The sequence below is a fragment of the Podarcis filfolensis genome (assembly GCF_964270895.1).
Source record: "Podarcis filfolensis genome assembly, chromosome: 3".
Lineage (NCBI taxonomy): Eukaryota > Metazoa > Chordata > Lepidosauria > Squamata > Lacertidae > Podarcis > Podarcis filfolensis.
The window spans coordinates 40207648-40232782 of record NC_139606.1 but is presented as its reverse complement, the minus strand read 5'-3'; positions in this window follow the sequence as shown (position 1 = coordinate 40232782).

Genomic DNA, 25135 nt, shown 5'->3' with positions numbered 1-25135 from the left:
ATTTTAGAACTGTAGAAGCTGTAACATGAGAGAAGGAACTGTCAGGCAACTGAAATATGGCTGTTAAAGATTTTGGTGTGGGGGCTATTCTGTAAAGATCAATCTATACAGTCCAGAATGAGATATACGACAAATCAAATATAGTTAATGTTATAATTTTATCTGGTTACTGATTTCTAGATAGTAATTCAAGAGACACTGGTAACAGGGAAAAGAAGACATGGCTGGAAAATGTGAAAAATATGTTTGCTGTATGTCCTCTTAAGGGGCTTTTCACAGCCTTCTGGCACACAAGGGTGGCAGAGACATTAAATTGGCTCTCTACTCTAAATCAAATTACTTCAAAAAGTACATAGTGCTGGCCCATATTTCCACTGTTAGCTTTTCTAGAGCTCACTGAACTTAGCACAGATACTATTAAACAAGATGCTGAAATGAAACGTGAAGCCAATGGCTGAATGCTAGCAATGGGATTAAAAAGAGGGCTTCAGAGCTGACATACTAATCACATTCTGCTTTTTCAGAACTGCAGAGAAAACAGTTAACAGTGCATGACGATGACTGAGCAAAGAGGAGCACAGAGCGTTTTTCTGCCCAAGTAAAGCCACTACTGAAGATAACATTGCAAGTGAGAAAAACTGTGGAATCTTCCTTATGAGTCTGAGTGAGGCAAAGTAGCCTTGAATGATGAAGCTCAAGCACATGCCTCAGACAGTAAAACATACAAAGATTATGTGAATACCCAGAAACCATATTCATGTGATCAAGAAAGGGAGGTTGAACTTACAGACTGGTAGTCAGAGAAGTTTTACTAGGAAAAAATTATTGAAATTAATAAACATGACTAAGTTAGGCCCATTAATAGGTCTGAGTCAAACTGAGTGGAATACCTTTCAATAAGTTCATCTGTTTCTTTTCTCAGAAGCTCCATGATCATGTTTCCCACAACGCAGCCTGTTCAGTGCCTCCCATTTGGGTTTATGGAGAAGAGTAGAAAATGTCACAATGCAGATATACTGAAGACTACCTTTAAAGCCCTGTGCAGTTTAAGCTTAAGAACCACTTTCTCTGGTATGAGCCTGCCCCTTGTTGGGATTATCAGTTGAAGGCTTTGTCTCAAACTCACCATCATCAGAGGGACAACTAGCTGTGGCTTGGGACATGGGCTCTTCAGTTGTGGTGCCCAGAACTCCCTGTTAGCAAAGTCACTTTCATAATGCTGAGGGAAAGAAAAGATATCCTGATAACATTTTGCTGAGTACAGTGAACAAGAACAGTGCATAACTTGAGGAGAAACAAACAGAGAGGCTTTTTTTAAAAAAAGGGATAGGCCTTGTACAAAATAGGGAGAAATTAAACTAACCACCCAGATGAAAGCCTGATAGTTTTCCCATTAATCTCTGTGCAGGAATTTAGGCTGCCATCCTTAAAATAATCAGGGGCAAAACTCACCAGTGATTTTGGTCCATTTCGTCTTGATATTTTGAGGACATGCAATTAGTTTGCCTTAATGTATCAAAGGTTATATTTAATAAGATTGATCCTGCGCAGTTTGTGACCTGCCAAGCCAAATGCAGCACAAGGAACTCAGTAAGCATTGTGCATACATTTAATCATAAATTTGGCTGTCAATCGCAAGACTGTTCAGCATGACCAATAAAGCAAAGCATAGCTCACCGCCATATATGGTAACCTGAGAGATGCTTGATAAGCCTCTTGCATTTACACTCCCAAGAGGGTAGTCTATGAAGTCTCTGACAGGCAATCACACAAGGCTGGTTGGCAGCATGCAACTTGGTAGGTCATGTTTTCAGGCCTACAATTCCTAAATTATGAGAGAGGCGGAGGGGGAGTTCAAGCGGAACCAGATGTTTTCTGCTGTTGAAACATTATACAGGAACAGAACTTTCTTGAAGCATTCATTTTGTAGTGCCTCATTGTCTTCAGCTCTCCTCCTCCCCATCTGTTCTGGAGCTTGTAACGCAGTTTGTTAGCCACATGGTCGTACAGCCCCATAGGGAAAGATTCAAATACAACAGCTAAGTGTACACAGGAACTTGCATTCCTACCCACCCCTTCCCCACTTTTCAACACATATCATTAAAGTCTACATGGATTTACTAGCATTCATGAGCTGAGAATAATCAAGTGTGTGCCTATATTTATCCTATGATGAGAAGGAGCCAAATGTAGCTGGGAGGGAGCAGAGTCCAAAACAAATATGTTTTCTGAGGTGAGGGGGGTGGAATGCAGGTCTGAGCAATTTCAAAAATGTAAGCTGAGAAGGGAAACTCACTGTTTCTGCTTACAATGGTTTTGCTCTGAGATAACACCAAAACATGGTATAGCATTATCAGAATAAGCACCAGTAAGCCTGAGGATGATGCGCTGCTGCTCCTCTTCCAGCATGGATATGAGGACGTCTTCTGCTTCCTTAGATTAACTGCAGCTTGTTGTGTCATCCAAACCCGTTAAAAGTGTGATTAATTTTAACTATAGTTTGCTGAAACTATAGGTGGCTTGCTTCAATCACGCCCATGAGGCAGATAGCTCAGTCAGCAGAGCATGAGACTCTTAATCTCAGGGTCGTGGGTTTGAGCCCCATGTGGGGCAAAAAGATTCCTGCATTGCAAGGGGTTGGACGAGAGGACCCTCCAACTCTACAATTTTATGAGTGTATGTTAGTTAAAATTAATCACACTTTAGGGTTCGAACAATATGGCTGAACTGAGATTAATCAAACAGAAGTTTCTGAATTACAGCCATACCAGAGGAGGAGAGTGGGGAGCATTCAGGTCCTATATCAGGGATTATCATTATGTCTGAATTCAACCATTGACTCTCTATAAAGTGAGGCAAAATTTGCTTTACTCAAGCGCACAATTTGTAGAAATTTTATCCTTAAGAAGTACCTTTGAAAAATGTGGGTTTGCGATCTAGGAAAAGCTATTTAATTCCATTCTGTTCAGAAACATTAAAGCAGCTCTTCAAAAATATACAGACATAGGAATTATTATAATATTTTTAAGGGAGAAAACCAGAGCTCTATCCATCAAATTACTAAGCGTCAACACGCTATTCATTAGTACCACAGCACTGGATATCCATCTCCCATACAACAAATAGGCATCTCTCCACCACAGACTTAAACTGGATTAGTAGCAATTCCACTCCTCAGGAAAGTTAGGGATTTCAGGCAGTAGTCTCTTATGAAATTGCTGCTCTTTGGGAGAATCCATGAGAGTTATACGTACTGGCACAAGACCAACATAGGTGTCTAGTTTTCATACCTTCTTGGAGTACCTTCATAAGATTCCCACGATTAATTCAAAGATTGAACCTGGATTAAAATAATTGGACCAGTACATTTAGTCACACAAGGGTTATTATACAAACAGTAGAGATTGCAGAAAAAAGACCTACATCACTACAACTTGTAGGAGCAATTTTCATAGTTTGACTATGCACTGTGTGGAAAAGTACTTCCTTTTGTTTCTCCATAAATTTCCAACATTCCGCTTCATTGGATGTCCCTGAGTTTTAGTATGATGAAAGAGGGAGGAAAACTATCCTCTATCCACTTTCTCAACACCATCCATAATTTTATTCCAGTAGATGGGTTGTATCAAGCAAAAGAAGCAGAGAAGGAAAGGGGACTTGTGGATAGGACACTTCTTGGGACATGTCTAAACAACAGAAAAGTAAAATAAAAAAGACAGTGCTAGCTATTAGGGGAAATGTGTGATACTGCTAGAAAATGCAATTTTACCCATGTTTATTCCACAGTGAGAGTTTACTGCAAGCTGCAACCTTGCTTGATAGTTAGCCTAATGAGTTTCTCTACAGCGCAATATATTTTTGTTCTTCAGTATCTGAAAGTCTCAAATGCTAACTTGAAACCATGCGGATCCAATTGTATAGCAAAATGAATATCTTGGAAGGAAAAGCTGAACTACCAAAAATTTGCCAATCACAAACATGAACTGAAACACTCAGGAATTATAGGTAGCACTGGAAATGTGTGCATTTTAGAGATGAACATCCACCTTGGTTGGAGAAATATAAGTGAGCTATAAAAGTGATTTTTTATATTTTTTATATTTTTGTCATTTAGCAATAGGTCGCCAAGGCCAAATAGTGGAAGAGAAGACATTCTGACATATGTCAGAAGCATTCTTTCAAGTTCAAGGGAAATCAGTTTTCATAGGAAAGTTTTAATAGGAAAGCAAAAGAAAGAAAAATACCTTTTATGAACAATGCTAGAAACAGAGATGGCCCAAGTGATTTTTTCTGCTTGAGGCTGAATAGCAAATGGTGTCCCCTCAAGTCCAGATGCAAAGTACCCAAGACTTGCCAAGCTATTTTGGCACCTAAAGCAGAAATGCCACAACCACCTCTCCTTCATACTATTGCTGCTGCTACTGCTGCAACAGCTGCTTCTAAGACGAATAATCTAACAACTTTCATGACCTCTAAAATCAGTTTCAGAAGCCTAGCATTTCCATTCATAGGAGCTAGGGGCTGAGGTCCCTTTGCCACCCCACCATAAAATATTTAAGGAAGCCGCTCTCCCCCAAAGTTGATGGGCATTGCCTTCAAATGGTGTTTGTGTGTGTGTGCTATGTCTTGGGATTGATTATGCAGGGAGGGGCTTACCCCCCCAGTTTTTTTAATTGAAGTTGGCATCACTGCTTCCATTGAATTTTGCCACCTATATTTCTACTCCAACATAAGGGTTCATAGAATCATAGGGTCATCTAATTCAACCTCCTGGAATGCAGCAATTGATTGCAATGCAGGCTATTGTCTGAACCAAAAGTTGCAATGCAGGTTATTGGTGAACCCAAAGTTTATAGCTGGGAACTGAAAAGCAGCAGAAACAATTAAAAAATGATCCACTTTCTGCTTAAAGCAGGGGAGAATGTGGAAGCTGTGGTCCTCCAGATGGTGTTAGATGACAACTCCCATCATCCTGACTATTGGCCATGCTGGCTGGGGTAGATGGAATCCCAGAATTTATTTATTTGCTATCATTCTGAAGTACTGTACTTTTCCATGTATAAGATTGGGTTTTTGTTACTCTAAAATAATGTTCAAAACCATGGTTCATCTTATACACGGAGTCATCTCCCCCCATTTTCTTAAATTGGAGTCCCCCCAGAATGGGGGGTGTCTTATACATGGGGGCGTCTTATAGATGGAAAAATAGGGTATATTTTAAAAATTGATTTTAATATGTCACATTCTGCCCTAAATTGGCCATGCCAGCTGGGCAGATGGGTGTTAGTCTAACCACCTACCTTTATTTATTTATTTATTTATTTATTTATTTATTTATTTATTTCTCTAGTGCAAATTGTTTTAACTGATTTTAATATTTAATAGTCTGCTGTACATTGCTTTTACTGGTTTTAATATTGTTTCGTTGTTATGGCGTTGTTATGGCGTTGTTATGGGCACCAGCCACCCCACCCCTTCTGGTAAAGGGCAGATAAGGAATCATATAAATACATACATAAAATGTCATTCATAGAAGATTGCAAACACTTTGACAACAGTTTTCCAAGAGTACAATGTGCACAGCCTGTTTCCTCTTCTCAGAAAGATGGTGGTCTTTCCACTGCTTCGCAAATCTTGCTCTTCATGTCTTCGTGCTTCCCTTATTTGCAGTAATTCTAAAACAGGGATTTACTGCGGATACCTTCTGAGAATGGATGATATTGACAAGAAAGCCTCCCCGTAGGGGAAAAAGGTCTCTTATCGAACCACCTTTCCCTCTGTAGCCCTAAGGACATGAATTATGACCTTCAATTTAAGCCTGGATAAGTAGATAAAATTATATTTACATATACAGTTATTCATAGAAGATGAAGAATTTCTCCTTGCAGTGCGTTTCATGTCGACAAAGTATATCTCTATTCTAAACATGTAAGACACAGAATTGCAACGTAATAGTAAGACTAATATGGAGGATGACATATTCAAAAATACAACTTTTTGTGAACATTTTTGGAATGGAACTGCAGAGCACTTTTGAGTTAAGTAGACCTGACATATCAAAGAAAAGCACAGTAATAGAAGTAAATTATGTTGAGTAAATCATATGCTATTTCCACTGACAGACTGAGGTCTCGAATAAATGTCTGCCTTAAAAATATCCCAGGGCAACCAAGCAGAATCAATATTTCAACTACTTTGCAAAGTCAATAAGGGCATAAAATCTCACCCCGTCCAGCCATCAAATGTGGAACAGGTGCATACATATGCCCTTGAAAAATTTGACCATTAGGTGTGCCTAGGGTCAACATATTTATTATTGTGGAATCTGTATACTTTATAGTTAATAAGACGGAGACAAAACTCATCTGGAAGAGAGGTAGTTAGTTGATAGCATTGTCAACTATACCACCGTGATTAAATAGAAAACTAAATTATAAGATCATTCAGTGTTTGTGGGAATCATCTCCCAGATAGACGAGCATGTGTCATAATAATGTGTAATGAACTGCTTCCCCCCCAAAGAATTCTGAGATCTGTAGTTTGTTAAGGATGCTGAGAGTTGAATCCTGTTCCCAGAGCTCCCAGAGCAACCATTCCCATAGTGGTTTAACAGTCAACCCCTTTTCACAGGGAATTCTGGGAATGATAGCTGTGGGAGAGGAATAGGAGTCTCTTAATTCACTTAATTCCTAAATAATCACATACGTACAATTAACTCATAACCAGTGGGTATTTGTTATTCTGGGCAAATTAACGTGGATTAAAAGAGTGATGTCTTTTGTTTGTGCCTTAAGGAACAACTGAACAAATGGACAGCAAGTGATATATCTGCTGCTCTCAAGTCTGCCTAGGTAGTTTTGAAATTTGTCATCAAGCTCCTCCACACTGAAAACATTTTCCTTGAAAATGTCATTCATTGCATTACTTAACCTAATGGCTCTGATTCTGCATTTTAAGTGTTCAGCACTCCGTGTGGTTCAAAGGTGTTCAATAGTTCATCTGGTAAATTGCCAATTACCATTTGGCTTGGGTCTCAGGAAAAGGTTTCCCCCTCACCTTGTTGGGTAGCCCCTGCATTGCATTGTGTCCTTGGGGAGGCACTTAACACTTTTCTTGGTACTTAAAGAGATGCCTGAATACTGGTAAACAGCAAATCAATATACGCACCATGTATCGTGCTTAGTGCCAAACATTTAAACAACCCCTCCCTCACAATTTCCCTCTCTATATGTCTTGTAAGTGGAGAGAAGTACATGGCATTCAGAATTAATGTATTTTTTTCCAGCTTTTATTGTTCATTTTACTCAGGTTTTCCTTTCAAAATACTCTAGTTTGTGTGGGTGTGGGTGGTGTAGTTTGCTTCCCCTTATGACAGGTGTGGGGAACCCTTGGCCATCCAGATGTTGCTGGACTACAAATCCCATCATCCATTGTCACTGGCCGTGCCTGTTGGCGGGGATGAGAGACACAGTTCAGCAGCATCTGGAGGGCCAAAGGTACACCATCCCTGCCTCACATAATTTAATGTACACATGGTGGTGGTGTGGTTGTTGCTCCCCCATGGTCAGTTCCCAGGACACCATGTTGCTGAAGCAAAACAGGGTCTGGTTCTGGCCAGTGTCTGGGTGGAAGACCATCCACACGTACACAATAATGGAAAGAAAGGTGGGAGACAAACGTATGGAAAGTAATTCAATTAATTCGTTGATGTAATCTGACGTTCCAGGTCATGTAGCTCACGCAGATGAAGCTATTTCCCATGCTAGGACTACTTATCCGTGGGCATGTGTAGTACCCATACTATACACACAATATCAGACATTACCAATGTGGCCATAGAGGAGTACAGAGGAATGGCAGAAACATCACAGAGGTAACATGAAAAAATTATCCCAGTATAGTTCTAGAGACTCCTATAGAATACATGGTTCTCTTCCTCCTCATTTTGCCCTCACAATAACCCTGTGATGTAGATTAAGCTAAGGGGCATTGGCTGGCCCAAAGTCACTCAGTGAGCTTCGTGGCTGAGTGGGGATTTGAACCATGGTCTCCCAGGTCATAGTCCAACAGTTAACTGCTACACCACACTGACTCTCTTTCCTGTAGCCCTGATCAAACACTGCTATCTCTGTGGCACTCAAAATCTGCATTTGCCATGCTGAAAAGCCAAGCACTAACTACCGGTAACTTCATATGTTTTTATTCCTCCCTGAGATTTAGATGCAAATATATTTTTTTAATCACAATATAAAGCTTCATCTTCAGGCAATGGGGACACAGTGGAATGACTGCTTTTCCAAACAAAGCAATCATCCACCAGATAGCGTGCAAGCATTTTTTGTGGGGCAAAAAGTGGGGAAAGCTAGAAGGCAAAACTACTTCATATCAGGAAACACTGGCACTGGTTTCTTTGGGGAGTCCAATGTATGAAATAAAATCCCTCCCTGTTCCTTTATCTCTCATCCTCTTGTAAAGAAAATTAATTGTTTAGCAAGGATATTATCTCTCTTCACTGGAACGGCAGAGGGAAGGTGCTATACTCAATACCAGGGCAATCTTCTTTCTGTCTATAATGCAATAACTGCAGAAAACAAAATGGCATTTGATCAATTCCACATTATCAGAGGAGCTTCTCTAGATCGAGGGCACACAGCCCTATTGATTTTGTTGGAAGCGGGAGAATCCAGAAGGCCACTATAAAAAATAAAATAAAATAAAGGCTATGAAGCCTGCTTGCACAGTTGGCTTGGTAGAATTGATGGCATCCTTGTATGCAATATGGCAGAGAAGAAGGACTGATAGGTTAACTTCTCAAATTCGAATGGCTCCATCACCACTAGTGATGAGTAATGTTCCCCTCACTCCGTAATAATAATAATAATAATAATAATAATAATAATAATAATAATTTATTTATACCCTGCCCATCTGGCTGGGTTTCCCCAGCCTCTCTGGGCGGCTCTCAACAGAATATTAAAAATACAAGAAAACATCAAACTTTAATAACTTCCCTAAACAGGGGAATGAATGAATGAATGAATGGGGATGAAAAATTATGATCAACCTGGGAGACCACTAAGGGGATCCCATGTCTGAAAATCTGGATAGTCATTGGCCTATTACCATAGGCAACACTAAGCTAGATGAACCAACACCCTGACTCAGTAAAAGGCAGCTCCCTGTGTTCCTATGCCCCAGCGGCCTAGCTAGCTGCTCAGGTGCCTGGGGCGGCGTGTGCGCCCTGCAGCCGGGGCCAGAGCAAACCGCTCATGGGGGTTGGGACAAGCTGCCCATGGGGGCAGGGCATGCTGCGTGGAGCCTCTCCGCAGCCTGCCCTTCAGCTGTAGGGCAGTTGAGGTGGTGGGCAGATGCAAGCCCCACGCTGGTCGAAAAAGCAGCAGGGAGCTTCCAGGCAGTCTGCCCGCCGCCTCCCCATCAGGAGAGATGCATGGCTCAGGCACATTGCAAGCTCCACAGTGTGGCGCACAGTGCCCCCCACCTCACCTAGCTACACCTCTGGATTAGGCCGATACATGAAGGAGAGGGCATTTTTTCAAAAACACATATTTTTGCCATTTTGTCACCCCCCTCAGTGATGACACCCGTGGAGGCCCGCACCCACCGCAACCCCCTTACTATGCTACTGCCATGCCCCCAAACAGTTATAAAAAGTTTTAAAAGGAAATACAGTGGTATCTCGGGTTACAGATGCTTCAGGTTACAGACTCCGCTAATTCAGAAATAGTACCTCAGGTTAAGAACTTTGCTTCAGGATGAGAACAGAAATCGTGCAGCGGGAGGCCCCATTAGCTACACTGGTACCTCAGGTTAAGAACAGTTTCAGGTTAAGAACGGACCTCCAGAACGAGTTAAGTTCTTAACCCGAGGTGCCACTGTAAGGCAAAAAGCCACCCCTGCACTACTTGGGAGTATGCCTTCTTTCCGCAGAACCATGTGGATTTCATAGGAGCCCTGTTTTTAAAAAACATGTAAACATGGCAACACAGACCCATGACTGTGTGTGGACGAAACCTGGGCCACAAGACAAAAATAGCTCTGGCAGTAGGGATGAGCAGATCAGCCTAACAGCAACTTTTGAGTGGCAGAGTTGGGGAGTGAGGAAAAGCCTCCCAGTGTAGCACAGTCCCGATTTCAACCCCTGGAAGTTGCTATAGGAATTTTTAAAAGCAGATGTGTGAAATGCAGGTGCATGTTTAATGCACCACCCTCAGATCTTGGGGAAAGAGAAGGAATGTGTAAATCTGGTGCTGTTTTATTGTAAAGAGAGAGGGAGGGAGAGTTTGCAGTAATTTTCTAGTCATGTTTGTTGAAGAAACATGGCTAGGATGAGGAAGGTGAGCAGAGAGAAAAGGCCTTAAGTGCTCCTGAATGGCATTGTTTGTTTCTATTGAGCAACACATTATGGCACTTTGTGGTGAACGATGGATATTCCTTTGCAAGCAGTATAAGAAAGTGCAACAGCTTCTATTACGAGAAAATTTATGTTGAATTAATTCAGCCAACATATGTTTGTGAAAGCCGTAATTAGATGTTGAAGTATTTGACAATTCTTTGTAAGCATGAACACACAGTTGAATACATTTGGAGCAGAAACGTAAACTGTAATTTCATGGAGTTACTATATAGCAAGCAGCCTGCCTAGGCAAGGAAGTGTTTTGCTACCCACACATTTCATACAATTTGCCTAAAGCTCAAATCCCTTCCAGAAGGTAATATGCATCCAAGACAGAGGATTTTGTGTGTGTGTTTCTTTTTGTTTTCTTAAAGAAGCAGATTCTAGTCTGAAAATTTCCTGTCTTAATGAAGTCTGATTTTTATGTAAAAGTTCTAACAGAAAATGCTTCAGAGAGCTGTTTGAAGCTGTTTTTCTTGCAGTGGATAATTTTGTTCCTATTGATTCACTGTATTAAACAACAACTTTTAAAGAATGACGCTTCAATAATCTTGAACACTTTTATAATATGCCAAGGAAAGGAGATAATCTGCAAGAGTCTTATAGTATTAAACTCACAATGGTTCCACTGGTATAATAATTATCATTAAGTAGATATAAAAATACCTCAAGTGTAATCAAAATGTGCTAATTCAGTAGCAATTGTAATGAACTCTGGTAGATGATATATGGTTTTAAACTGGTTTTTTAACCGACATGCACATTCCACCTGAATGAAGCTTGTGGAACACGGTTTGGGGTCTCATACCATAATGCAATCAGCTAGAAATATTAAAAAATAAATAATTATATCCTGCCTCTCCATCCATCAGAATCCACAAGGCAATTGTTTTAAAGCAACAATTTGTATCTGTAGATCTGCTTCTTTTGATTTTTCTTTTAAATTACTCTTTATTGGAACATTTTTTTTCAGATACAGTGACTTAAAAAGATGTGTGAAATGAGCAACGTGTAAGGTCAAAAATGGTCTGTTTCTGATATGTATTCATCATATCAGGTGAGACTGCATTCCCACTCCCGCAACCCTAAGCACAGGGATTGAATTTAAACACATACATTTTGTATGCCAGAATATGTAGAGTGAACGATATATAGGAAAAGGAAGTCTGCATGTGCGGGCACATGCACACACACACACGAACAGCAACCGTACAAACTACAAACAAATGCTCTTTCAAGTAGCTGTTTCATCTTTAAAACACACCAAATGAGGTTCTAATTTCAGGAAACGTGTGTAGACTTTTAAAGCTTTCAGCTTTTGTCAAAACCAGCCTCAATCTGTTAGTTATTCTCACTGCTGAGTTGAGAGGTTTCAACACATCGATCCACAATACATATTCCATTTCCTGACACAGCAGAAGATGAGGGAGACTGCCTGAGGGGTGCCATACCTGCAGTTTCGCCACAGATCTCTGTACTGCAACCTGACAGCTCTAAGGGTGTATTCAGTATGGTAGTGGCGGTATTGCATTAGTTTTCCTGGATATAATGCCAGCGCTTCTGTCTCAGTTTCCAATGTTCCTTTTACGCTGCATTACCTGTCACGTTGTGGCTTTTTGATCATCATACAACCATATCACACTTAATTTCATTCACTCCAGTGGCCATGGTTTGACACAACAGTGGATGTCATAGAGCGTATCGCCACCCTTTATGCATATGTGTGCTTCTGTTCCTCCCATGATTCACCCATGAAACAGCAGGAAGGAAACATACGCTGGGGCACCGCTCCAAATTTGGTCCTTGCAAATGGCGGGAAAATTACAGTGCAGAACTCCCACGATTATTCTGAGTTAACAGGGTTGCAAACGGGGGGTTTTTTTCTGGAGGAAACGAACACGGAAATTAGTGTTAAACTTTTGCAAGATTCTGCAAGTTTTCCAGAAGTAGCTTTGCGTGAAAAACCACATAAAATGCAGATATTAATAGATAACATGGGGGCCACTAGGGGGCGCATCAGAAGATGGCTGACAATAACATCTCTCCGACCCACACGAGCTAATTTGGAGGCTATGTGGGAGTAATTAGCCTCCCTACCCCCCCCCCAGGATGGTGGGGGGGACTGCCCTTGCCTGCTGTGCCCTATACCACCCCCGAATTTGTGGGGATGGGGGCACTAGGCACAAAGCCCTCCTGTGGGATTCCGGCGCTCCTGGACGCCGTCCCTGATCCGTGCCACTAGCTGCAAGAACTTCAAAAGAAACAATTTGGATGAAGGAATGCACATATTTCAAGGAAGGAGGGGGAGTAAAGACTGCTAACAGAAGAGATCTCTGATAAAACAAGACAAGAATAAAACATGAGAAGATACGCCAAGATACGGTATGGCAAATGACTGATGGGGGAGGAGGAAAAACTTTCCTTTCTTTCCTTATGTGATTAAACAAGAATCCCCTCCCCTCACGAGTCAGAAATGTCGTTTTAAGGACTTAAGCTGTGGATTTAAGGCTGTGTAGAGATAAACTTTCGAACCAAAGCATGTTTTAAGAAGAGCGTGGAATGTATAAGAGCTTTGGAATGACGCAGTTAAAAATGCCGTCGCCATATTGGGAAGTTCTGTCGGAGGTCTTGAGTCTGGGAGGAGAAAGAGAGAAATAGAGCTGTTTATATATTGTGGGTGAAACTCCTCAGAGGGACTTAAGAGCGACAGTTTTGCGAGATTAATGATGGAAAGAGCGATGTTATCTATGAAGGTGATGATATATGGAAACCATCTCGATTTGAGGATTGGAAGAACGGAAAAATTCACACAGGGTTATTATTGGTTTTTATCGGCTTAAGGAGACTATTAGAAGAGATCATAAAGAAAAAAGAGAAAATATATGAACAAGATGTGATGTGGAAACAGCAAGATAAGACTGGATAGAATTATGAACTTTGTTTGGACTGATTTGGATTGATTTGGACATTAACGCAGTAGCAAGAAGATGATCAGAATCCCCCTTCGGATCTTGAAATATGGGTCCCCCCAACAAAATTTAAAATTCAGCTTTGTAATTTGGAATTTATGTGATGTGATTTAATTTGATTTGATTGGCTGGTTAATAAAAATTATTTTTAAAAAATATTAATAGATAACATAACACTGATATAATGCAAGAAAGTGCTGTCTGAACGCAGCCTAACAGATGAGCATTATTCTAGGGAGGAGCCATAGCTCAGCAGAAAGACATGTTTTTTGATTGCTGTAGGTCCCTCGTTCAATCCCTGATTCCCCCCACCCCTGTTAAAAGGATCCCATGAAACAGGGAGGGGCTGTGGGGAGATCCTTCTCTGAGATAGCTGGATGAACCAATAATCTGACATATGGTAAGGCATCTATATCTGTCTAATGCTAGGGCTGGTCCAAAATATATCTTTAAAAGCATTACTAACCTCCATAAAGGCACAGAAGGATCACACACAGAGCCATAGTTTTCAGGAGCACCACATGCATTTCATGCAAGCACTCCCCTTCAGTGCTGAACATATAATAAACCAATGATGCTTAAAGTACTGTGGTGATTGAATGAGGGAAAAGAGGCTGTTGACAGGAGAATTCTGCAACCCCAGGCAAAATTAAGCTTTCGCCTCTTGTTATTTGATATAGTAATATAAAAACCATAGGTCTCTGATTCTGTAACTAAATTGACTATTACCATTTCATAGAGAGCTATAGTAAATAATGGTAATAAATATCACCATCTTACTTCCAAATAATTCAAGTGAGAGAGAAAGTATTGTCACAGTACTTGAAATAACTAAGGCTGTGCTAGAGTTTCTCCTTCTGAGCCAACTTGGAAGGTTCTATTGCTATAAAATCAGCCAGTAAGGATAGCAAAATATTTTAACACTGACCTTTCCTTTCTCCTAACACTTTACCAAAAACACAGATAAATTTTATATCTCCATTCTTATCAAAAATTGGAGAGGGGGTCATATTTATAGCTTCACAGTTGGAAGACACCAAAGAGTTATTCCATCTAGTCCAACTATTCTCACATAAAGCCTGAGCAATAAGCTACCAGGCCTCAATAGCTTAAGTCACACAATCCAGATCATCATAGAATCACAGAGTTGTACAGGACCACGAGGATCACCTAGTCCAACTCCCTGCACTGCAGGAATCTTTCACCCATCGTGGGGCTTGAACCCACAACCTTGAGATTAAGAGTCTCATGATCTATCAACTGAGCTATCTGGAAGTGTCCGACCTAAAGTGATTTGGTTGACAATGTTAGGAAATGTTGCGGTACAACAGCACAAACTGATACTGCCAACAGAAAAAGCATCCAGCCCTGACTGAAATGCTAAGTAGCTTTAATGTGTGTTATAATGTGATTGGTGTGTATGATAATTTATTTAGTAAATTTTTGGAAAATTAAGATAAAAAACAAATTAAAAGTTTTGTTGGTAATTACCGTATTTTTCGCTCTATAACATGCACCCGACCATAACACGCACATAGTTTTTAGAGGAGGAAAATCCATAGGTATGCCACCCATAGGCATTCTCTCCATAACATGCACAGACATTTCCCATTACTTTCTAGGAGGAAAAAAGTGAGTGTTATGGTGCAAAAAATACGGTATATATTCCTCATGGAACACTAGTTCTTGAGTCTTAAAGCAACTGAATCCTGTGCTTACCACAAGCTGATAATAAAATTGTGTTCACAGAGCAATGCTCCAAATTTATTGTTTCTAAATTAGTCCCCTTGAATCAATCCTTGTGTAAGCTTCTAGTAACAGCCCCCGGACTTTCAATATGTATTTTGAGGCATTACACTACTATGAGATTTGAAATACAAATAATTGGTGCATGCACGTCAACTTGTTGTTCTCCTTTCTGAGCTTCTTTGGGGTTCCTTGCCTCTTAGTTTTCCAGGCCACACCCTGCTTTAGCCATGCTACTATCCTGATCCAAAGGGAATTGTCTGCTGCCATGCCACTGCAATGCACATAAGTGGAAGACCAAGGCTGAGGAAGTGAGCTCTTCAAGTTATGGATGACCAAGGTACATCAGAGGAGGGTTGTACTACAGAGTTGCAACTGCACTATCTGAGATCCATGGGGACTGCAGATCAGTGTAGTCCAATGAGTTTGGAGAGCTGCTGTCAACAAGTATTTGACAGACTGCCAGAAATGCCTCTTTAGAGTCAGTAAAAAAAAAAAAATATCCAGCCAACTACAAAACATTTTTGGCCGAATTGAATAGATTGTTACTATTATTGGGTTATTATCGGATTGTTGTTGGGTGAACTAAGGTGAATGTAGGTCTGGTCTCACCCACTCATCTGGCCTTTATTACAGCAGTGAGCCAAACGGTAGCACAAACCGGTATAGTCGTCATGATGAGGCCTAAATGCTCAATTATTTGTTACATTTTATACAGACACAGATTTGAGTTCTAGCCTAGTGTTGGCTTATTTATGCAGAAGCAATATGTTTGTCAAGATGTGAAAGCTTTATAATTTCTGTGGAATTCGTTTTTTCTTTCTTACATCATTATTTTACCTGACCTTGAAAATAAAGTCTGAGACTTTGGGACGGAAAAACAATTTTCTCACTTGAACAGCAACATAAACCATCATACTACAGCTTAGGCATAATTATGGCCTAAACAGAACCCTATCAAGCAGAAAATAGCCACAGCAATCTGTGATACTCGAGCTCCCGTTAATATTTCTCCCTTCCCTGACAATCTTCCCCTTGTCTAAAGCTCAGAAGGCCAATCACAATGATAATTCTCTCTACTCGTTTCCATGATCAAACTGGAAATATTTCAATAGTAGAAGAGAAACCACTTTTGCTTCATTTCATACCTTTGATTATTGCTTTATAATTTGGCTTAGCTGTTTGTTTACGTCAAGGTTATAGATGCTGGTAACCCCCCCAAAGTCATGAGAATTGCTGCAATCTCCTATTATGTATGCATGTGCGCACGCACATGGCAATCTCCACACAGCTATGAGATTGGACCTGAAGTCCCACTCATGGGACAGTTCTGCTGATGAGAGGGAGAGGAGAACTAAGGCAAATACTAGTGATGAAGTTGGTCTCATTGGCAAACTAAAAATTAACAAACTGCCAAGTCCAGATGGCATCTGACTGAGAGCTTTTAAAAACCCAAATGTGAAATTGCTGACCCTCTCTACTTCCTGGTAACCAGTAGTCACGTGACCAACCAGAGGGCAGGTGAGCAGAGGCACACCATCATGCTGTCTACTACTGGGAGGGATTGATAATGTGGAGTGGATGACAAAGAAATAATCGATGCCACGTAGTTGTACTAGCACTTGTTCCTGTTTTAATTTTCAGCAACACCCATTTGCATGCTTTTACCCTCTGAATTCCAATCATGAACAAAGTAAGATTAGACATAAGCTCAGTTTTCAGAGTCCCGTGCTTCTTTTCTGCCAGCAAATTTATCTGACACACTTTTTTAAAATGGAAGAGGAGAGGGAATTGCTGGCTTTTTCTTTATTAATAGCTGAAAGCTAAAGAAGTATTATGGTTTGTGAAGAAAAAAAATTACTTGGACTGGATGAGGCTCTAAGGTTTAGTCAAGTACCGTACATTGCTTCAATCTTAACCCCCATGTGTAAGTATTCTGACAGGCAATCTAAGCAGAACAGGGGGGAACACCTTTGTGACGCATTCAGAATACAAATGAATTAGAAAGAAACCAGAGAAATGAACACAAAGCCAAAAAGAAATGGAAAACAATTGTGTTTCTTTGGGCTCTGGCATAGACAGACATGCACCATCACCACACAGCTCTAATATTCAGGTTTTGGGGGACTAATGGTTTCAGGACGAATGGTTTGTTCCAATACATATTTCCTTGCAAAAAATTCCCACTGTATAAGGGTTGTTTTGAAGTAAGCGTATATAGCAATGCAGCCTAATTCTGCCCCAGAAGGGGGAAATAAATGTTTTTAAAAGCTTAACAAGTCTAAGAAAACCTGTTTCCATCCAGATAAAGGTAGGCTACTTCTTGCCTTTGGGGTGCATGGTCCTTAGCCTAATTTCATGTTAGTAGCAAGGAAAGGGAAGAGTTGAGATAATCGCCACCCCATCCTCACTATCTCTCTTTTATTACATGTTATTTCTCCCTCTCTTAAGAGTCGGAATGGTGGTTCCTGGCCCTGCTCTGCACTAACTCTGGCCCCAGCCAATACCGGGAATGCAGCCTTCCATGGTAAAAGGTTGCCCACTCAGTGTAGACAATGCTCACTGGGAATATTATGAATAGTTACTTTGATCAGAGAACGATATCTCCCAAACTTTATGGGAGATCAACAGGAGATCTATCCTATTATGAAACACTGTCTAACAAGACACTGTTGTCTGATGTAAATATAAAAAATAAAGTAAAAGGAGAGATGCAGAATTTTGAATTCAGAGAAGGCCAAAGTGAAAACTTGGTGCCCCCCAGATGTCCTTGGACTACAAGTCCCATCATCCCTGACTATGGCCATGCTGGCTGCAGCTGGTAGGTGTTGGAGACATCTGGAGGGCTTCTACAGGTTCCCCATTCCAAAAATAACATATCCACTCTAAAATATCTTTGCATATTGTTGTGGTGCACTAAAACATCTGTATAGGATTGGAGTAGAATTTCTCTAGAGACAAACATTTTATTAGAACTCGAAATTTTATCTAATTTTACACTTTGAAGCAAAACCACAAAAAAGAAGTGGTAATCTCATATTGTACATAGAATTAAGGATTAATACATATAATGAATCTGTTGTGAGATTAAGATAATTGCTTTCTCTACTGCACAAGATAATGAAGACATATCTTTATTCAATTTCCCAAATCTATCTATAATATAATTACATCCATGCTGAGGTATACAAATCAGTCTGAGTATGAAAGGTTTTCTGACTGAAAAAATTCAGAGCGAACACAAGAAAGGGGGAAAAAATAAAAGCAGTGGCACAGCAGGGTGTTGGATTTGATGGACAAAAATTAGTTCTCACCCCAGATTTAATTAAAAGCACTTTAAGTGTGTCTTCTTTTTGTGAGGCAATTCACAATGCTAAATGACGACCTTTAAATGGGCTAGATACAGTTGACTTTAAAAGCCTGTGAGCAGATACGGTGGTGTTTTGTTTTTTTATCAAAGGGGAGAAGAATGAATTGATCTACCAGTTGTATATTTTGTGAGATTCTGCAAGCCACTGCAGGAGTTACTGAGAGCAACTCCTAAAATTCTAAACAATCCAGTTATTTATATTTTTATTTATTCTCAGATAATATATTTAAAGGGTGCCAAGATGTATCATTCTGCCCCATTAAGAATACAACCAATCTCCCCAACTAGTTTAAGGCTATACAGTGGTATCTTGGTTTATAAACTTAATCCATTCCAGAAGTCCGTTCTTAAACCAAAACCATTCTTAAACCGAGGCATGCTTTCCCTAATGAGGCCTCCCACCGCCAGTGCCCTTCGACCGTTCAGATTCCGTTCTTAGACCAAGGTAAAGTTCGCTAACTGGAACGCCACTTCCGGTTTTGTGGAGTTTGTAAACCGAATAATTCGTAAACAAGGCTGTTCTTAAACAGTACTCAGTTTCCCTAGTTCTCGGGTGGCCTCAAGACTGGATAACATTGGATTTCCCCACACAGAGATACAGTTCTTCTGATGACATTTACATGTGCCAGCTTGGGTCAAGGGTACATGCAGAAAGGATCTAGCAGTCTAAAGACAATCACAAGCTGAACATGGTCAGCTTGAGCAAAAGCTATGAGAGGCAATGAGCAAACAGATAAACATTCTGTTGAGCAGATTGTGATCAACCTAACTTGCACTGGCTCTGATGGGTAAGGTTTAGTGATTACTGGGATCAATTTTTTAAAGTGCCTAAATTCTCACTTTAGGAACCTTATCTGCTTTGGGGAAAATGCCTAATTCCTAGGCAAACTACTTCATCTTTAATTCATCCCTACATGGACCATAAAAAAGGCTGATCGCCGAAGAATTGATGCTTTTGAATTATGGTGCTGGAGGAGACTCTTGAGAGTCCCATGGACTGCAAGAAGATCAAACCTATCCATTCTTAAGGAAATCAGTCCTGAGTGCTCACTGGAAGGACAGATCGTGAAGCTGAGGCTCCAATACTTTGGCCACCTCATGAGAAGAGAAGACTCCCTGGAAAAGACCCTGATGTTGGGAAAGACAGAGGGCACAAGGAGAAGGGGACGACAGAGGACGAGATGGTGGGACAGTGTTCTCGAAGCTACCAGCATGAGTTTGACCAAACTGCGGGAGGCAGTGGAAGACAGGAGTGCCTGGTGTGCTTTGGTCCATGGGGTCACGGAGAGTCGGACATGACTAAACGACTAAACAACAACAACATGGTAATTCCAATCAACCTTCATTAGCACAGGGAATTTTATTTATTTAAGAAATGTTATAAACCACTTAATCAAAAATATAAGGGGGTGGAACCAGCAGAATTTAAAAACAAATGTACATAGCTCACCTATATGCATGGGTAGGCTTGCTTGCTTGCTTGCTAAAAAGGGGGGGATATTTGGAAATAGAAAGTTGATATTAGCATAACTTTTCCCTGATTAACTTTTACTAGTCTTGCCTCTGGTAATATTTCTCCGATGTAAGATTTCGATTGATTTGTTAGCAAGACTGAGTTAACTCTCTTCGCTCAATCCTCAGGAGTTTGGTTTCAAAAAGGAAAAGTTTGTGTCCCAAGAGCAGGTGATGTGACCTGGCAGTGCCTGGGCCACCCTCCCAACATCAGTATCATTGTAATTTACCTGGATGGGGTGAAGGCAAGGCAGGGTGGCAGGAGGCTGGGATTGCACAAGAACACCAGAGGGAGAGCTGGGTAGTTCTGCAGGACTGACCTTGCCACCCTCATCCATTCCAGATGGCAGGTGGGAGAACAGTGGTCTGAACAAATCTGTCTTCCTTTCCTGCCTTCAACACTATGCTACTATCTTAACAAGTGCTTCCTATAGATGTCTGAGCAGGCATGCATAGAATTGCACAGTCAAGAGTAAACCCCGTTGAATTTGATAGGGCTTGCTAAGGATACATAAGATTGCACTCTGAAGCATGTGTCCCTTTTACACCATTGCGGAAGAAAAAAAAGGTTGCTTCTTAGCCTCATTTAGAACCAAATCGTTTCTTTTTATGTCTTGAATTCCAGGGTGTGGCATTCTTAAGAATAAGCCTATTTTACTAAAATGCCCACGAATTCCTCTGGAGCCAGCTATGCTGTATTGCTCTGTTCTGCTGTATGCGATTGGTAAATGGATATTCTAATTTTAAATGAGAAAATAAGACATCTCTATGCCAAGAGGGCGGAAAGCAATTAATTTATTATGGAATATTAATTATTAAGTGCCCAATTGGAGTGGTGTCAAATGACAGTTTCCATTCATGTGGTTTTCAGAAGTAAGAAGCCAGTCTTCAGCAAAGATCAATTACCAATAGTGTTGGACTCAACACCGATCTCTGAGCAGTAAGAGATTCCAGTGGTGACAAATGTTTGTCCAGGGTTTGTGTTTCCTTTTGAAGATGAGGAGACTGTGATATCTTTATGAGATATGGTCTATTTACACATATACACAACCTGATGAAGAGGGTCACAACACTGACACTCCAAGAAGACTCTGCTTTTCCCATAGCCACAGCCTTGAGTTTAAATCTGCATATAATTTTGAACAATTATTGCTTCACAGATTATGAGAGTGACAGAAAGACTCAGCTCTTATTTCTGTTTTAGGGTCTCACTCATTTTGTGATAGTTGAGAACAAAAGGAATGCACAGTGTTATCCTTAATCAAAAAAAAAAACAAGCTCTCTCTCTATTCCAGATTACATTATAGAACCGTATTTATGAGCACATTTGTATTGTTGTTTTGTCTCTGCTGATTGCAATTAATATTTTCCAGAGGCAGTGCAAATTATATCATTGTATGTTATGAATTGACAAAATAGTCTCTTGCCTTTAAAGCTGTTTTGAAAAACATAGCTGCTCCCTGCAACCTTTGGATCCTACTTTTTCCTATTTGAGATCCCACTTGTTGGAAAAAGTAAGATGTGGGGAAATGCTTTCAGTTGTAAAATGCTTGGGCTTTCTTTCCATCCGTCAAGGATCCTGGGGCAGTTCACTGAAACATGTAGGATATTTTAGAATATTGTTAATCTCTATTGAATTAAAACATAGTGAACTTAAACTCAGCAACAAAAGAACTGCTTCAAAAGTATACAATCTCTTCACCAGTTCCCTTAAAGCAGCCTTTCTCAACCTGTGGGTCCCCAGATATTGTTGAACTACAACTCCCATCACCCCTAGCTAGCAAGGCCAGAGCTCAGGGATGATGGGAGTTGTAGTCCAACAACATCTGGGGACCCACAGGTTGAGAAAGGCTGCCTTAAAGCCTCAGCAACACTGAAATGCCTTGACCAGTTTGTGAATGATAGGCTCAGTTCGGATGTAAAGGGAAACTGGTATTCTACTCTGAGAACAAACCACATTATTTGGAAAACTGCAGTGCCTCCATGTTCACTATATCTTTGCAAGGGAGGAAGATAGGGAAAAAAACAGTAAAACTTGGTCACAATCAATGGACCTCCTTGCAGCCCCACAAGGTCTAGTTGGCAACAACCACCACTGCTTGGACTTGTGTGCTCTCCTCTTTTCTCTACCTCTTTTGTACCTGGTGAAAGGAGACAATTTCAGTTTTAAACAAACCACAGTTCCTTACAAATCCAAACTCAGAACTGTGATTTGCTATCTATAGTCTGAGAATAAGCCAGGATCTGAAACCACAGCTTGTTCCTAGTTTGTTTTTACTAGCTATGGTTTAAACAAACCACAGTTCCATGCCACAGGGAATGGTGGTTAGTTAGAAATTGAAAGTTTTTGATCTTCCACACACAGGGACAAGAGATGGGGAATGTGTGAGCCCAGTATTCATTGTGATTAAGTCTTATCATGTGAAACTATGGTTTCCTATTATTCCCAAACCAAGCCTAGCAGAGGAACAAAGGACATTTCAGTCCCAAAACTGGACTCAAAGCAGACTAATAAGAAAGAAAGCTTCCCTGCTAACCTTCTTACTCCTTTCCAGTGTTACAAACTACAAAGTTGGTATATCCCTCAATTTGTACACACTCCAATTTGCTGGGGGACACATTTGACAGCTATTGAGCAAAAGGCAGTTTGTTTCACACCCTTCATCTCTTTTGGGACACCCAACTAAAACATGTCCGTTGCAAACATTTTTATACCTTAGGAATATAAAATAAAAGTTTTCATTCTCTATCCTCACATAAGTTTTGTTAGCATGCCCTTTTTAATACCCTGAAAGACTCAGGGACTGATTGTGAGGTTTCTGTCCTTTGTTCCTTCTCACTGCACCAGGTCAATGATAGATATCTCAAATTAGATTGTGCTGTCGTCACATGGCCTCCTTCTGGTTTTCCAGCGGCTGTCCCTTCTATGGATATATGAGCTTTCCATTGCTTACCCCCAAAAGGGAAGTTGATCCTTTGTGATGGATCAAATCAAATGCTCATAAAAAGCCTGCAAGTGTCAGGACCCTCCACCCTGAGCAGCAGCCTGGGCTATGACTCAGTTGAGGAGGAAGAAACCAGATTCAGCAGACCAATAGCATGGGTGGCAGACATGCTAGAAACTGGCAAAAGTCTTAGCATAAAAACTGGGCCTGAGTTAAAGTCTGAGCCAATCAATTTAGAGTTACTGGAACCCCTGCCAGAACCATCCTGCTCCACTCTAGAGACCCAGTGCTCCCCCATGTTGGTCCATCAACCCAGGCAGCAAGCTGGGAGGGAATTGTCTGAGAGGAGGAGCCAGGCATCTGCCCCTTTAAGACTTTCCGCTCTTCAGGGAAGAGGTTGTGGAGCAATAAAAGCTTCAGGCCCATTCTACACTATTTGGGAAGATGTTGCGCACTTGGAGCTGTCCAGGGTGCTGGAACTATTAGACTACCATTGTTACCTTATTCCCTTTGTGCCTCATGGGCTTTTGTCAAGGACAGGACAGGGCAGAAGGGTGTTCGCAAACCAAGTATGGTCTGCTGTACTTCAGGGCGGCCGGCACCAAGAACCCAGTATTTTACCTTGAGCAAGGAGGGGCAAGGGACAGGAAGGAAGAGGCAGCATGTATTCCCCTGGTGGAGCATCTTTCCCCTCCATAGATGCAAGCAGAACTGGAGATACTAGCTCCAGAAACTCCAACAGCAAATTTACACAGTAAAGTGTAAAGCACATCATTTCCCAAGTGCAATAAGTGTGATGCATGCCTAGCATCAAATCCCACTGGGGATTCTGGGACTAGTAGTGCTATCCCTAGGGGGAGAGATGCTCCATCAAAGCCTGGAAGTATCTGTCATTGCTGCTTGCATCTCTCCTGTGCCCCAATAGGGCTTCTTGGAGCAGGAGGCAACATTTGCAGGATTAAGTGCCTGCTCTCCTCAGTTCTGCCTGTGCATTTAAACAGGGCAAGTACCCCCATTCAGATGATAATTACATCTCTAGTCCCTTTCTTTCCAGCAGTCTTATTCTATTCCCTTTAATTCTAAGCACTCTATTCATCCTTCTATTAGCCCATAGGTCAGAAAGAATATATTTTTTAAAAAAGTGATATGTTGCATATCACTTATGTTTGAAACACTTGTGACAGCGACAACTACAGTGCGAGAAAGCGATGCTTGGGCTGACTAAACGCTGAAAGTCTATCATGGTGTTTACCTCTATGAAGGCTACATCCTGCTTTTACACATAATCCACCAAGCTTCCAATGGGAATGGGTGGAACACAAAGTCTGGAGAGTGGCACCTGCACCAGAGGCACATGAACAACAATTCCCATAAGCAGTGTGTCACAACATGCTAGCTGTTTCTAGGCCAAGACCTTTGTGGATGGGAAGGTTCACACAATTTATCACAGTGTTGGGGATGCTTGGGCTCAGGAGCCAGTCGTGGCCCTCTGAGCCTTTCTATCAGGCCCTCATGACTCTTCCCCTCAGACCATAGCTCTCAATGGCCCTACTTCACATTGTCCTTAAGTACTTTTGCATAGCTGGAATGTGCCCTTAAATTCTGGATGGAGGACAGAGAGAGGTGTGCAGAGGCAAAGGTGGGTAGTAGGCTAGTTTCTGCGCACATTTGCACACCTCTCTATGTCCTCCATCCATTACTAGCAGCGAATATTTCCCTCCTAGGAAAGTATACCTTTGCCCAGGGATAGGGAACTTGTGGCTCTCCAAATATGATGGACTCCAACTCCTATCAGAATAAGCAATGATCGGAGATGGTAGGGGTTACAGTCCAACAACATCTGGAGAGCCACAGATTTCCCCCATTGTATCTTAGCCAGTAAAATCCTGAAAAACATCTTGTAAACATTGCCCAGCCAGCCCCATTTTGTAGGAGAAGTGAGATGAGTGGTATTTTTTGTTAATAAAAAATAAATGCACTCCTGGGAAAATGTTAATGATACAATCAAACACTTAGAATTCATAAACGCCACTGAAATATGGGGATTGCTGTCTACAAAAGAGAAGGTAGGAGGCTCTAGCTACTCCAGTCAATCATTTTTTCTTCAGAAGATACAGTACAATCAACCGTGCATGGCTGCATTGAAGGGTTGCTCATTAGAAGCTAGTTATTAGTCACA